Below are 11254 nucleotides of genomic sequence, written 5' to 3'. Positions count from 1 at the left end.
TCCCCCTCAAAAAATGTCATAATAAAATTGTACGAAAAAAACAAAAAAAATTTATAATAATTAAGCATCCATCTATATCGAAACGGCTTTATTAATCATTGGAACGATTCAAGGAGATGCAGAGTTATAAATACGACATCGTTTGTTAAGTTATAGCGAATGTAAATAGGTATGCGTAGCCAAATTTAATAGAACATACAGGCATCTCTTCATATTCAAAGATGGCTGCAGGAGATACAAGGAAAGCACAGCAGCACACAAAAAAACAAAGCACTCCCAATCCTTTTTCAGTTCTCTCTGAATGCAATGTAATCTGAGTCTCAACAAAGGTGCAACCTTCGTTGAATCGAAACATAATAGCTCCTCCTTCTCTTCTAACAATTCAATGGTAAAATTCTCTGTTTTCTCCAAACCCAACAGCTTCGGATAAGTAGCCTTATCACTAACCAAATCTTTTCCCGCCGTCCTCCCAATTTCTTCCGACGATTTAGTGATACCGAGTATGTCATCTACAACCTGAAACAGAAGCCCCATGCAGGGGGCAAACTTCCGAATCCTCTCAATTTCATCCTCCGAAGCACCAGCAATGATCGCCCCACACACAGCCGAGAGCTCCAGTCTTATGAGTATCAATCCATTCCAGAGTCTCAAGATCGACAGAAGCATCCCGTTCGCTCGCAAGATCTACAGACCGGCCACCCATAATCCCTAGAGACCCTCCTGCTCTACCCACTTCACATATCACCCTCAAAATCCGATCATTTCCCACTGTTTGGCTTGGGGACTCTGCAATGTGCTCAAACGCAAATGAATGAAGTTTAACCCTCGCCGAAGACCTTAGGGTTTGAAGGCTTGCCTCGCCGTAAATCATCATTGTCCATGCAAGGCAAGTCATCATGAATCAAAGACATTGTGTTGATCATCTCCATTGCACACGCACTCGGCATGGCGAGCTCTTGGGTCCCTCCAAGAAGCTCTCACGATGCAAGACACAGAACAGTAGGAACCCGTTTGCCCCCCGCCAGAAGAGAGTACCTCATGGATTCATGTATTTTCTCGGGATGAGTCAGTGGGATGGCCTTATTCAATGCCTCATTCACTGCCAGTGCCTTGGAAAGCATGTACTACTTGAAATCAGATTCAACGACCTTCTCCGCTCGATCAGGCAGATTAACCATCTGGACAACTGTGTTTGAGGATCTAGCGGACGAAGAATGGCAACGGATGTTGGAATATTAATTCCAACTGCACAGCGGTTTTGGAAAACCGGCCCGGTCTCCCCGCACCGCCTTTGGCAGAAGGCTGTACCCGCAGAGGAGGCCCCGACACAATCAGGACGCGCCAGGCGTCTGTACAACAGCTTTACCGCTTGCTCCCCGGACGTTAAGGGTCGATTGGTTTGCCTGAAGACTTTGCGTCGGATCAGGTCATCGGACAGAGATTTTGCCCAACGTGCGAGGACGTTAACGCACAGTTTTCCAGCCCACGTCAAATCAGATTTTGGGTGGAGTGTTCGATTCTTTTTGTTGACCGCCGAGAAAGGAATTCAATGGTTTTTAATGTTTTACATAGATTAGGTGGAGGCCCTTTTAATATAGGTATGGGCATGTTTTAATATATGTTTTTTTATATATGTTTTTTTTATGCTGTAGAAAAAAAGGCTGACGTGAGTTAGTTTTTATGTATATGTATGGTGGCTGCGCATGGTGGTGTGTTGTATTTTTTATGGAAATGTATTGTGATATATGCCTGCGCGCGGTGATAAACCCATTTCTATATATGGAGAATGCACAGCAGTGCAAGGGCTCAACTAGAATAGGACTGTAATTTTTTTTGTTCATGAAAATGTATTGAACGCACAGCAGTGCGAGAAGTTAAAGAAAACAGGGATGTAATGGTTTTATTCGCCATTGTAAAACATAGGAGCAGCAAGAAATTGTTGTTGTAATACCCACAACAGTGGAAGAACGAGAAGAACAGAGACAGAGTCTGTCTTGTGAATCTCTCTCTGCGCAGAGGATGAAGTTTGTAACAGTTTTGTTTTTAAATCAATAGAAAATGTTTTATGCTGTGTAATGGACTGTTATGAGTCATTTTGTTTTTAATAGCTTCGTTGTGCAAAGGTCCTGGAAGAAATGGAACAGAGCATTGGCTCTGTGGTATTTGCTTGATTGGTTTTGGTATTTTCCCATTGCAAAAATACCCAACAGTGGTATCAGAGCTAGTCCAGGCTCTTTGAAGACTCAAAGAAGCTGAAGGAAGGTGTTGTTGCAGCAGTCAAACCTCTCCAGCAGTGTGAAGCCTCAGCGAAAAGGATTAAGGTATTCCTCAAGCTTTCCTTTGTGTTACTGTTATAGAAACAGTGAGTGATTAAAAAAAACACAGTCAAGTATTTGAAGCCTAGTTAAGAATGGCAAGGTCAAAGAAGAAAGCCTCCAAGCCTGCTAAAAATGTGTCTCCCTCCTCTACTAAACTAGAAGGCAATCTATTTGAAAGCATTGTATTTGAGGTTCCAAGGTTCGATGGGAACCTTGATATATGAGAAATAAAAATGAGGGCTTTCTTACAGTTTCAAGGGAGTGAAATCTGGGAATCAGTGATTGATGATAGCAAGATGGATAAAGAATCCATGGAGTATGATGCAAAAGCAGAAAAGACTATCTTGAATGGACTCCCTGATTCTGTGAAGATGAATCTAGGAAAATATACATCAGCAAATGATATATGGGACAGACTGCATGACCTTCATGCAAAAGGAACACTGACCATGACCATCAGTGAAGAAGAAAGTTATGAACCCATCATAGAAGCTGAGAATGAGAAGCTTGATCTCATCAAGCTTCAAGTAAGAGAAAGGGATGAAGAGCTTGCCAAGCTTAAGAAGGAGCTTGACCAATGCAAGAAGAAACATCATGAAGAAGTCATATCCATGACAAATCAGCTGAATAGTGCAAAGAAGCAGGCAGATGCCGTGACAAGTCAACTTGAACAAAGACACAAGAGAGTGAATAAGCTTGTGGAAGAGATTGGACAGTACAAGGTAGAGGTCTCCTCCCTTAAGTTCGAACTACAAGAAGCCAGGAAGCAGGCACAAGGAGCTGAAAAGAAAATGAAGAGCAGTCAAGCAAAAGATGAAGAAGTCTCCAAAATGAAGACAGATATTATCTCCTTCAAAATAGTAGCAGCTGAAGCTACTCGTAGCAAGGAAGAAACTGAGGAACAACTAGCAAAGAAAAGTAATGAATGTGAAAAGTTGGAAGAAGAGATTGTCCTCCTCAGGAAGAAGGTCGAAGGGATGAACAAGATCATGAAGAGCTCTCAAGCTTTGGATGACATGCTCAGCTATCACAGATCTCCATCTGATAAATCAGGACTTGGGTATGTAGGTGAACCCTCAAACAAGGATGAGGATGCTTTAAGCAAAGGAGATGTGAAGAAGCCAGAAAGAGATGGTGATGCTCCTAGTTCCAGCAAAGGCAAGGAGAAAAATGAAGGCTGCAATAGAAGAAATCCTCCTCCAAGTAGAAAACCAGCTCCAAGAAGAAATGTAGCTGATGTCAAAGAGGCAAGATGCAATGATTATCATCAAAGGATCTCAAGGCAGCAAGGCTTCAGAAGTACATCAAGGAAACCTCCATCTCCCACGTACCAAAGTTCATTTTTTGGTTGTTGTTATGCATGTTCAAACTTTGGTCATATGGCAAAAGATTGTAGAGCATTGCATAAAGATAAATGTTGTGGTCTCCGAAAATCTCCAAGAAACAATTTTAGAAGAAATCATGAAATGTTAATCATGAACAATGTTGAATGTTTCAAGTGTCATAACATTGGGCATATGGCACGAGATTGTAACTTGACATGGGATCTTACACAAGCTAGACCCATGCAAAAGAAGAAAGTTACACAAGTATGGAGAAGGAAAGTAATACAGTGTGAAAGCCCCTTGAACTCCCCAACTGATCTAAATTTATTTTGAGAAGAGTCTGCCAAAAGAAGACAAGCACACATTAAAGGGGAGCTTGTAATTTTTTTTGTTGTTGAACTGTCTTAACAGTCACTCTTTGATGAAGACCTTTTATAAAGGAAAAATATGAAGTTAAATCTGCCATAAAAGCAAAGAAGAAAAAGGGGCAGTGCTCAAATGTGAAGTACAGCAGCGCAATAAGGAGTATGCAGAGCATGGAGACCCTCACAGCAGTGGGAGGAAAAAACATAAAACAGCGGTTTGAATTTTTTTTTGTTATGGAGTACATGCATTGAAATGCATAGCAATGGAATGTAGTTTTCCTTTTCTGTAATATGAGAGAATATACTCACAGCAGAGTGAGTATAATACACAGCAGATGGAAATGTTTTGTATTGAGAATGAAAATGCAAAGCAGTGAGAAGAAAATGAGAAGAAGGCAAAACGCAACAGAGCATAAATGCCCAGTGGCTGAGAATGCAATGAAATTTTTCACACAGCAGTGAAAAATGTAATATTTTTTTTGTATGCAATGCAACATGCACAGAAATGCCTAAAGAAAAACAGGGACAACAGATTTTTAATGCACAATGGTGAATGATAATGTGTGGCAGCAGAAAAATGAAAGGAACTGCACAGCAGTGCATTGTGTAAAAAAAATGAATGAAGACTAAGATTGTGTGAAGCAAGGGTGTAAAAAGAAAAGGCAGCAGCCCGTGTTAATTTTTTTTGTTGTGTGGAGAATGCAGCGCAAAACAGCGTGAGGATGATTTCTCTCTATGTGCAAGTAATGGAGAGTAAAGAGTTAGTGTATGGGCACACAACAGTATGATGAAACAAAAGGCAGCCACAGTGCAAATTGCAGAGGCAACGCAGCAGCAAATAAAAACCCAGGGATGACAGTCTATGGTTATGGGTATGGACATCAGTGAATATGAAAAATGCAGCAGCAAGAAGTTATGGACAGCAGCATGATGGCAAGAAGGAGAAGTACACAACAATGCAAATAAGAAAATGCAGCAGCATGAAGTTTTGTTGAAGAAATGAAAGGTAATGGACAGCAGCACATGTAAAAGAAATTTTTTTCTTTACAGCAGTATATGTAACTGTAATGAATGTGTTGTTCATTGAATTGAAATGCAATATATGCAACAGCAGTGAATGTAAGAAATATTTACACACAGTAGTGTAAATTTGTAAGTTGGGACAGTGTAATTGTTCCAGAAAAGACAGAGTATTTTGTCTTTGAAAAGTGCACAAGCAGTGCAAGTGTAGACACAGCAGTGTGGGGTAGACACAGTAAAGAAGATGGCACAACAGTGCAGCAGAGAATATGCAACAGCATAAAAGAACAATGTAATGAGTATGCACAACAGTGCAATGAATTTTTATTGTTTTGAAACTGCATCTAAGGCAGTGTTTGGCAGTAATCCCTCCGTGAGAGGAAGTGAAGTTCTTGGAGAATCCCTCTATCAAGAGGATGATGCTTTTCAGCATAGTCATTGGTGAATCCCTCTGTTGAGAGGAAGATGCTCTTTAGCATAGTTTGGTAAATCCCTCTGTTGAGAGGAAGATGTTTTTTTATATAACAGGTGAATCCCTCTATCATGAGGAAGGTGCTCTTAAGCACAGTCGCATGGTGAATCCCTCTGTCATGAGGAAGGTGCTCTTCAGCACATTGTAATGGTGAATCCCTCTGTCATGAGGAAGGTGCTCTTCAGCACATTGTTATGGTGAATCCCTCTGTCATGAGGAAGGTGCTCTCAAGCACAGTTTCAGGTTAATCCCTCTATTAAGAGGAAGACAACTTTGTTTGTTTGTGAACTGCATCAGAAGCAGTTGGTGAATCCCTCTATGTGAGGAAGATATCTTTGTAACAGCAGTATTGAGGAATCCCTCTACGAGAGGAAGTGTTTGGGTATGTCCTAATGCCCAGCAGTTGAAATTAAAGGGGAGTGTTGGAATATTAATTCCAACTGCACAGCGGTTTTGGAAAACCGGCCCGGTCTCCCCGCACCGCCTTTGGCAGAAGGCTGTACCCGCAGAGGAGGCCCCGACACAATCAGGATGCTCCACGCGTCCCCTATACAACAGCTTTACCGCTTGCTCCCCGGACGTTAAGGGTCGATTGGTTTTCCTGAAGACGCTGTGCAAATTGCGTCGGATCAGGTCACCGGACAGAGATTTTGCCCAACGTGCGAGGACGTTAACGCACAGTTTTCCGGCCCACGTCAAATCAAATTTTGCGTGGAGTATTCGATTCTTTTTGTTGACCACCGAGAAAGGAATTCAATGGTCTTTAATGTTTTACGTAGATTAGGTGGAGGCCCTTTTAATATGGGTATGGGCATGTTTTAATATATGTTTTTTTATATATGTTTTTTTTATGCTGTAGAAAAAAAGGCCGACGTGAGTTAGTTTTTATGTATATGTATGGTGGCTGCGCACGGTGGTGTGTTGTATTTTTTATGGAAATGTATTGTGACATATGCCTGCGCGCGGTGATAAACCCGTTTCTATATATGGAGAATGCACAGCAGTGCAAGGGCTCAACTAGAATAGGACTGTAATTTTTTTTGTTCATGAAAATGTATTGAACGCACAGCAGTGCGAGAAGTTAAAGAAAACAGGGATGTAATGGTTTTATTCGCCATTGTAAAACATAGGAGCAGCAAGAAATTGTTGTTGTAATACCCACAGCAGTGGAAGAACGAGAAGAACAGAGACAGAGTTTGTCTTGTGAATCCCTCTCTGCGCAAGGATGAAGTTTGTAACAGTTTTGTTTTTAAATCAATAGAAAATGTTTTATGCTGTGTAATGGAATGTTATGAGTCATTTTGTTTTTAATAAGCTTCGCTGTGCAAAGGTCCTGGAAGAAATGGAACAGAGCATTGGCTCTATGGTATTTGCTTGATTGGTTTTGGTATTTTCCCATTGCAAAAATACCCAACAACGGAGGGCGGCCAGATGCTCACCAATAGAGGTGCCTGATGAGGTTGAAACTCCATGAAAACGTTCTATCGGAATGGGAGCTCTCTTCAGATTACGTTGTTGAGAAGCAATATTCATAAAGTACAGACCTTGGCAGCTAACCCCCACACCGCTATAAGCCATGAGGTGTTATTAGTCACTGCTATATATTGCAACATAAAACATACATTGAAAACAGATAAGCAGATGCAATAAAAGAATATATGCATATGAATTCAAAGAAGTTCGTACTATGGAAAATTGAACTTTATGTATAACCTAACAACTGACAAGCTCTTGCTCACTGTGTATATGTAGGTATGAGGGACAGAATGATCACAGTGCCACAGGAAGATACTCGAACCCTTTCCTGTTCCCTAAGATGGTATTTTAGTTCCCTGTCCAGAAAACAATGGAGAACTTGGTTGCGTCCTCGTCGGGGATGTCCAAGATTTTCTTTTAAAGAGTGTTTGGAATATAATGTCCATCACAAACGACAAAGGTTATAGATGCCGATCAGGAAAGGCTATTCACAAAAATCTAGTGGTGAGAAATTGTTGTCCAATTGCTTTTGGTTTCGTTATAATACAAAATGCTAGACTATAAACGGTGAAAGGTATGACAGTAAGCAGATAGATATACTAAAAGTCATTAGATAGTTTACTTCACAGAATATCTCCTCCACCAAAAACAAAAAATCAGTCACTCATTTTTGTGAAAGCAGATGCGATTATCCTCTTTGCTCAGAGATTGTAGTGAAAATGAAAAAATGAAGTAATTATATAATTGCAATTATGTAGGATTAAAATAGAGTTTAATGCAAATTTATTTTAATTTCATTTTTTGAGATAAATACTTTATTTTTATTATTCAAAATTTAAATAAAAATTATACTTTTAAAATACATACCATATTTACAAATTAAATCACACAATTAATATATAATTTATCTTTTTTCATGTTAAAAAAATAATAAATAAAAATAAACATTTTTTCCCTCTCTTTTATTTTTGATTTCATGTTACCTCCTTTAAAAAGGGTCCACAATGATTTTTTTTTTAATTTCGTGTCTCCTCCTTTAAAGGTATACTTTTAAAATGCATACCATATTTACAAATTAAATCACACAATTAATATATAATTTATCATTTTTTCATGTTACAAAAAATAATAAATAAAAATAAACATTTTTTCCCCTTTTTTTTTAATTTCATGTTACCTCCTTCAAAAGGGGTACACAATGATTTCTTTTTTAATTTCATGTCTCCTCCTTTAAGGGGTCCACAATGATTTCTTTTTTAATTTCATGTCACCTCCTTTTAAATGGTCCACAATGATTAGCTTCATGTACACCTACAAGTGTGATTAATTGTTAATGTAATTGACGATAGACCACATACCATCATTAGAAAAGTATATCCTACATTTTTTCCTTTTGACTAAAAAATACATTATTTTATTATTATGCATTTATTTATTTAATATCATGAATAATTTAAATTCTAGATTTTTTAAATTTTAAAGTCGCATGCTTGACTAAGTTGTACTAACACGTTACAACATTTTAGTCTAGCAAATTTCTCTCCTATGGAAATTTGTATATAGAAAATAGATAGGATTTCAAAGGAATAGGTGAGGATGGTGAACGATTTCCTCTGAGTGAGGATTTCAATGGAACATATATGGATGGAGAAGGATTTCCTCTGATAAAGGATTTCAATTTAAGAGATGAAGTTGGTTAAGGATTTCCTCTAAGCGAGGATTTAAAAATAACCCATGATGATGGATTTCCTATGATTGAGGGTTTCAAAAGCATAGATGATTATAATGAATCTCCTCCAAGTGAGGATTTCAAAGGAATAAATGACGATGGTGAAGGATTCCCTCTAAGTGAGGATTTCAAAGGCAACAGTGATGATGAAGCATTTCCTCTAAGAAAGGATTTGAAATGAATGAATGATGATGTTGATGATGATGATGATGGATTTCATCGAAGCAGGGATTTTAAAGGAATATATGATGATAGTGAATAATTTCCTTGAAGGGAGGATGATAAAGAATATTCTCCAAGGATGGTGATGAATTTTTGGACCATGTTTAGAATGATCAAAGTGAGGATAATATTTCTCCTAATTCTAATGAAAATTCTTATATGAAGGATAATGAAATGATGGAGACGTTGCAATCAAATATTGTATCTATGAGTATGATTAGGCCTTTCTATATCTATGCAAGATATTCCAATAATACAAGCTATAGGAAAGAATATGTCACAACAACAAGTTCTATCATTGATCTGATTTCAAGTGAATGTTGTTAAAAGGATTGCTTGAAATGAATATCTATCAAGTATGCATTGGAGAAAAGGAAGATATATTTGTCAATGAATAAAAGCATGAAAAAATCATATTTAGTGGGGTGCATGCAATCTACATTGACAAGTTATGATTATAATATTGGGAATTTATTATTTTGTAGTAATGCTTTCAAAAGTAGCATTTAATTGGTAATTTTCATCTATCAAGAATCAAACCAAGATTAGAAAAACATCCCACATTATATTCAAAAGTGCATCATAAACGAGAAATTGAGCCATTAGAAAATACTCCAATGCCATGGATGCAATACTTCTTTTCAAAATATGGGGAGTGTATTCCAAATACGAACACAATACATATTCCAAATAACTTCTCAAGATGGAAAATCTACAACTTATACAAAGGAATACGTAGAAGGTGTTGAAGGAGATGATAATTTTATTAAATATCCATAATTTAGAAGGATATAGTGGAAACATTTCAACAATGTCTATATTCTTAATAATTCAAGGATAGGGGTTTGTAGTAGTGATGCTTAGTTTAAATAAATATTGGATAAAGGTCAAGGGGAAGAAAGAGGTATTCATTCACGACATTGTTTCTTAAAATTGAGTAGTTATCAACTATGAAATTGTGTTTATTAGTAGGTTTCTTTTATATTATATGCATATTCCATTGTCAAAGAAATCCAAGAGTATCGTAATAAACAATCAAGTGAAAGGAAAAAGTTGTACAAGCATTGAAAGAAGTGTTATGATAATCCAAATAGATATTAACGCTAGATAATTGATGGTATGGACCGAAGAAAACACTTTTACTACATTTTGTTTGTAGACCAAAAAATTTATAGGACAAATATTTTATTCAATTTCACTTGGTTTATTGTATGGTCTTTAATGGGAAAATTTGGCCAATGGTTTACTTCACACCTCCAAATATTCATAATGATGCAAATTTTACCATAACCAGAATTCAAGATGTGCTTGCTCATGGGTATAGTAATCTTCCTGAATTTTTGTATGTGCAGTTAGACAACACTAGTCGTGAAAACAAAAATCAAATTGTACTTGGATATATAAGCATGCTTGTCGACTTGAGAAATTTTCGAATCAAAAAGTGCAATTTCCATCTTGTTGGCTATAGTCATGACGATATTGATTAGATGTTTAGTCATTTTTCAATAACACTAAGGACAAAGGATGTTGGGAGCCTACCATCATAATAGAATATAGTAAGAAATCATACATTCGAGAGCCTAATTTTCACATGTTAGAAGAAATTATTGACTTGTGAGGTTTTATTCAGTGATCACATCGTGGAATGAAATGCATTGATAAGTTAATGACATTAGCTTCCAATAGTAATTTTGTATCAAAAAAATGATGGGAAAACACTTATATGGGGGAATAATTATTCAACTACTGCAGAATGGGGATCATCATTAGGTTTATCATTTTTGAATTTCATTCCAAATCATCCAATATTTGCATCAAACTTATTTTTATTATTATTAATTTCTCAAATCCATAGTGCACAAAGGCAAACATATATATATATATATATATATATATATATATATATATATATATATATGATTCTAAATGATGGGAAGAAATTAAAAATTCTATTAGAGAAACATTTTAGTAATTTGATGTCATTAATTCAATTTGGTGAGAGTCTTTTTTCAATTATCAAAGTGACATCACTTCAAGATCAATAAATAAAGATACCCTTTTTAAGACTCTATTTATTTGGCCACAAAATATGTCAAATGAATATGAGGAGAGAAACATTGTTGAACATCAAAAATCTCAAGACATTACCAATTATTCATAGGTAGAGGAAAGATAAATGTATATTGGTTCTAGAAGATCACATGCACAATGTGAAGCCGTGGAATAAATTTAGAAGGGTTATGTGCAGGATTTTAAGTGGGGCTGCATGATTGTAATGTTAGCAAATGGAGATCCACATGGTTATCGATTCTAGATTACCAAGGTTA

The 11254-nt window shown here is 36.9% G+C and overlaps 1 pseudogene; it reads right to left on the bottom strand.

The window, feature by feature from the left end:
• Window positions 1–287: 287 nt before the first annotated feature.
• Window positions 288–7279, bottom strand: LOC149246796 (geranylgeranyl pyrophosphate synthase 7, chloroplastic-like; annotated as a pseudogene).
• Between the last annotated feature and the right edge of the window lie 3975 nt (window positions 7280–11254).

This window comes from Pinus tabuliformis, chromosome 7, assembly GCF_031772625.1.
Source record: "Pinus tabuliformis cultivar Carrire ecotype Pingquan chromosome 7, CPIR1, whole genome shotgun sequence".
Taxonomy (NCBI): Eukaryota; Viridiplantae; Streptophyta; class Pinopsida; order Pinales; family Pinaceae; genus Pinus; species Pinus tabuliformis.
The sequence above is the reverse complement of the archived record's forward strand: the minus strand, read 5'-3'. Positions and strand labels throughout refer to the sequence as shown.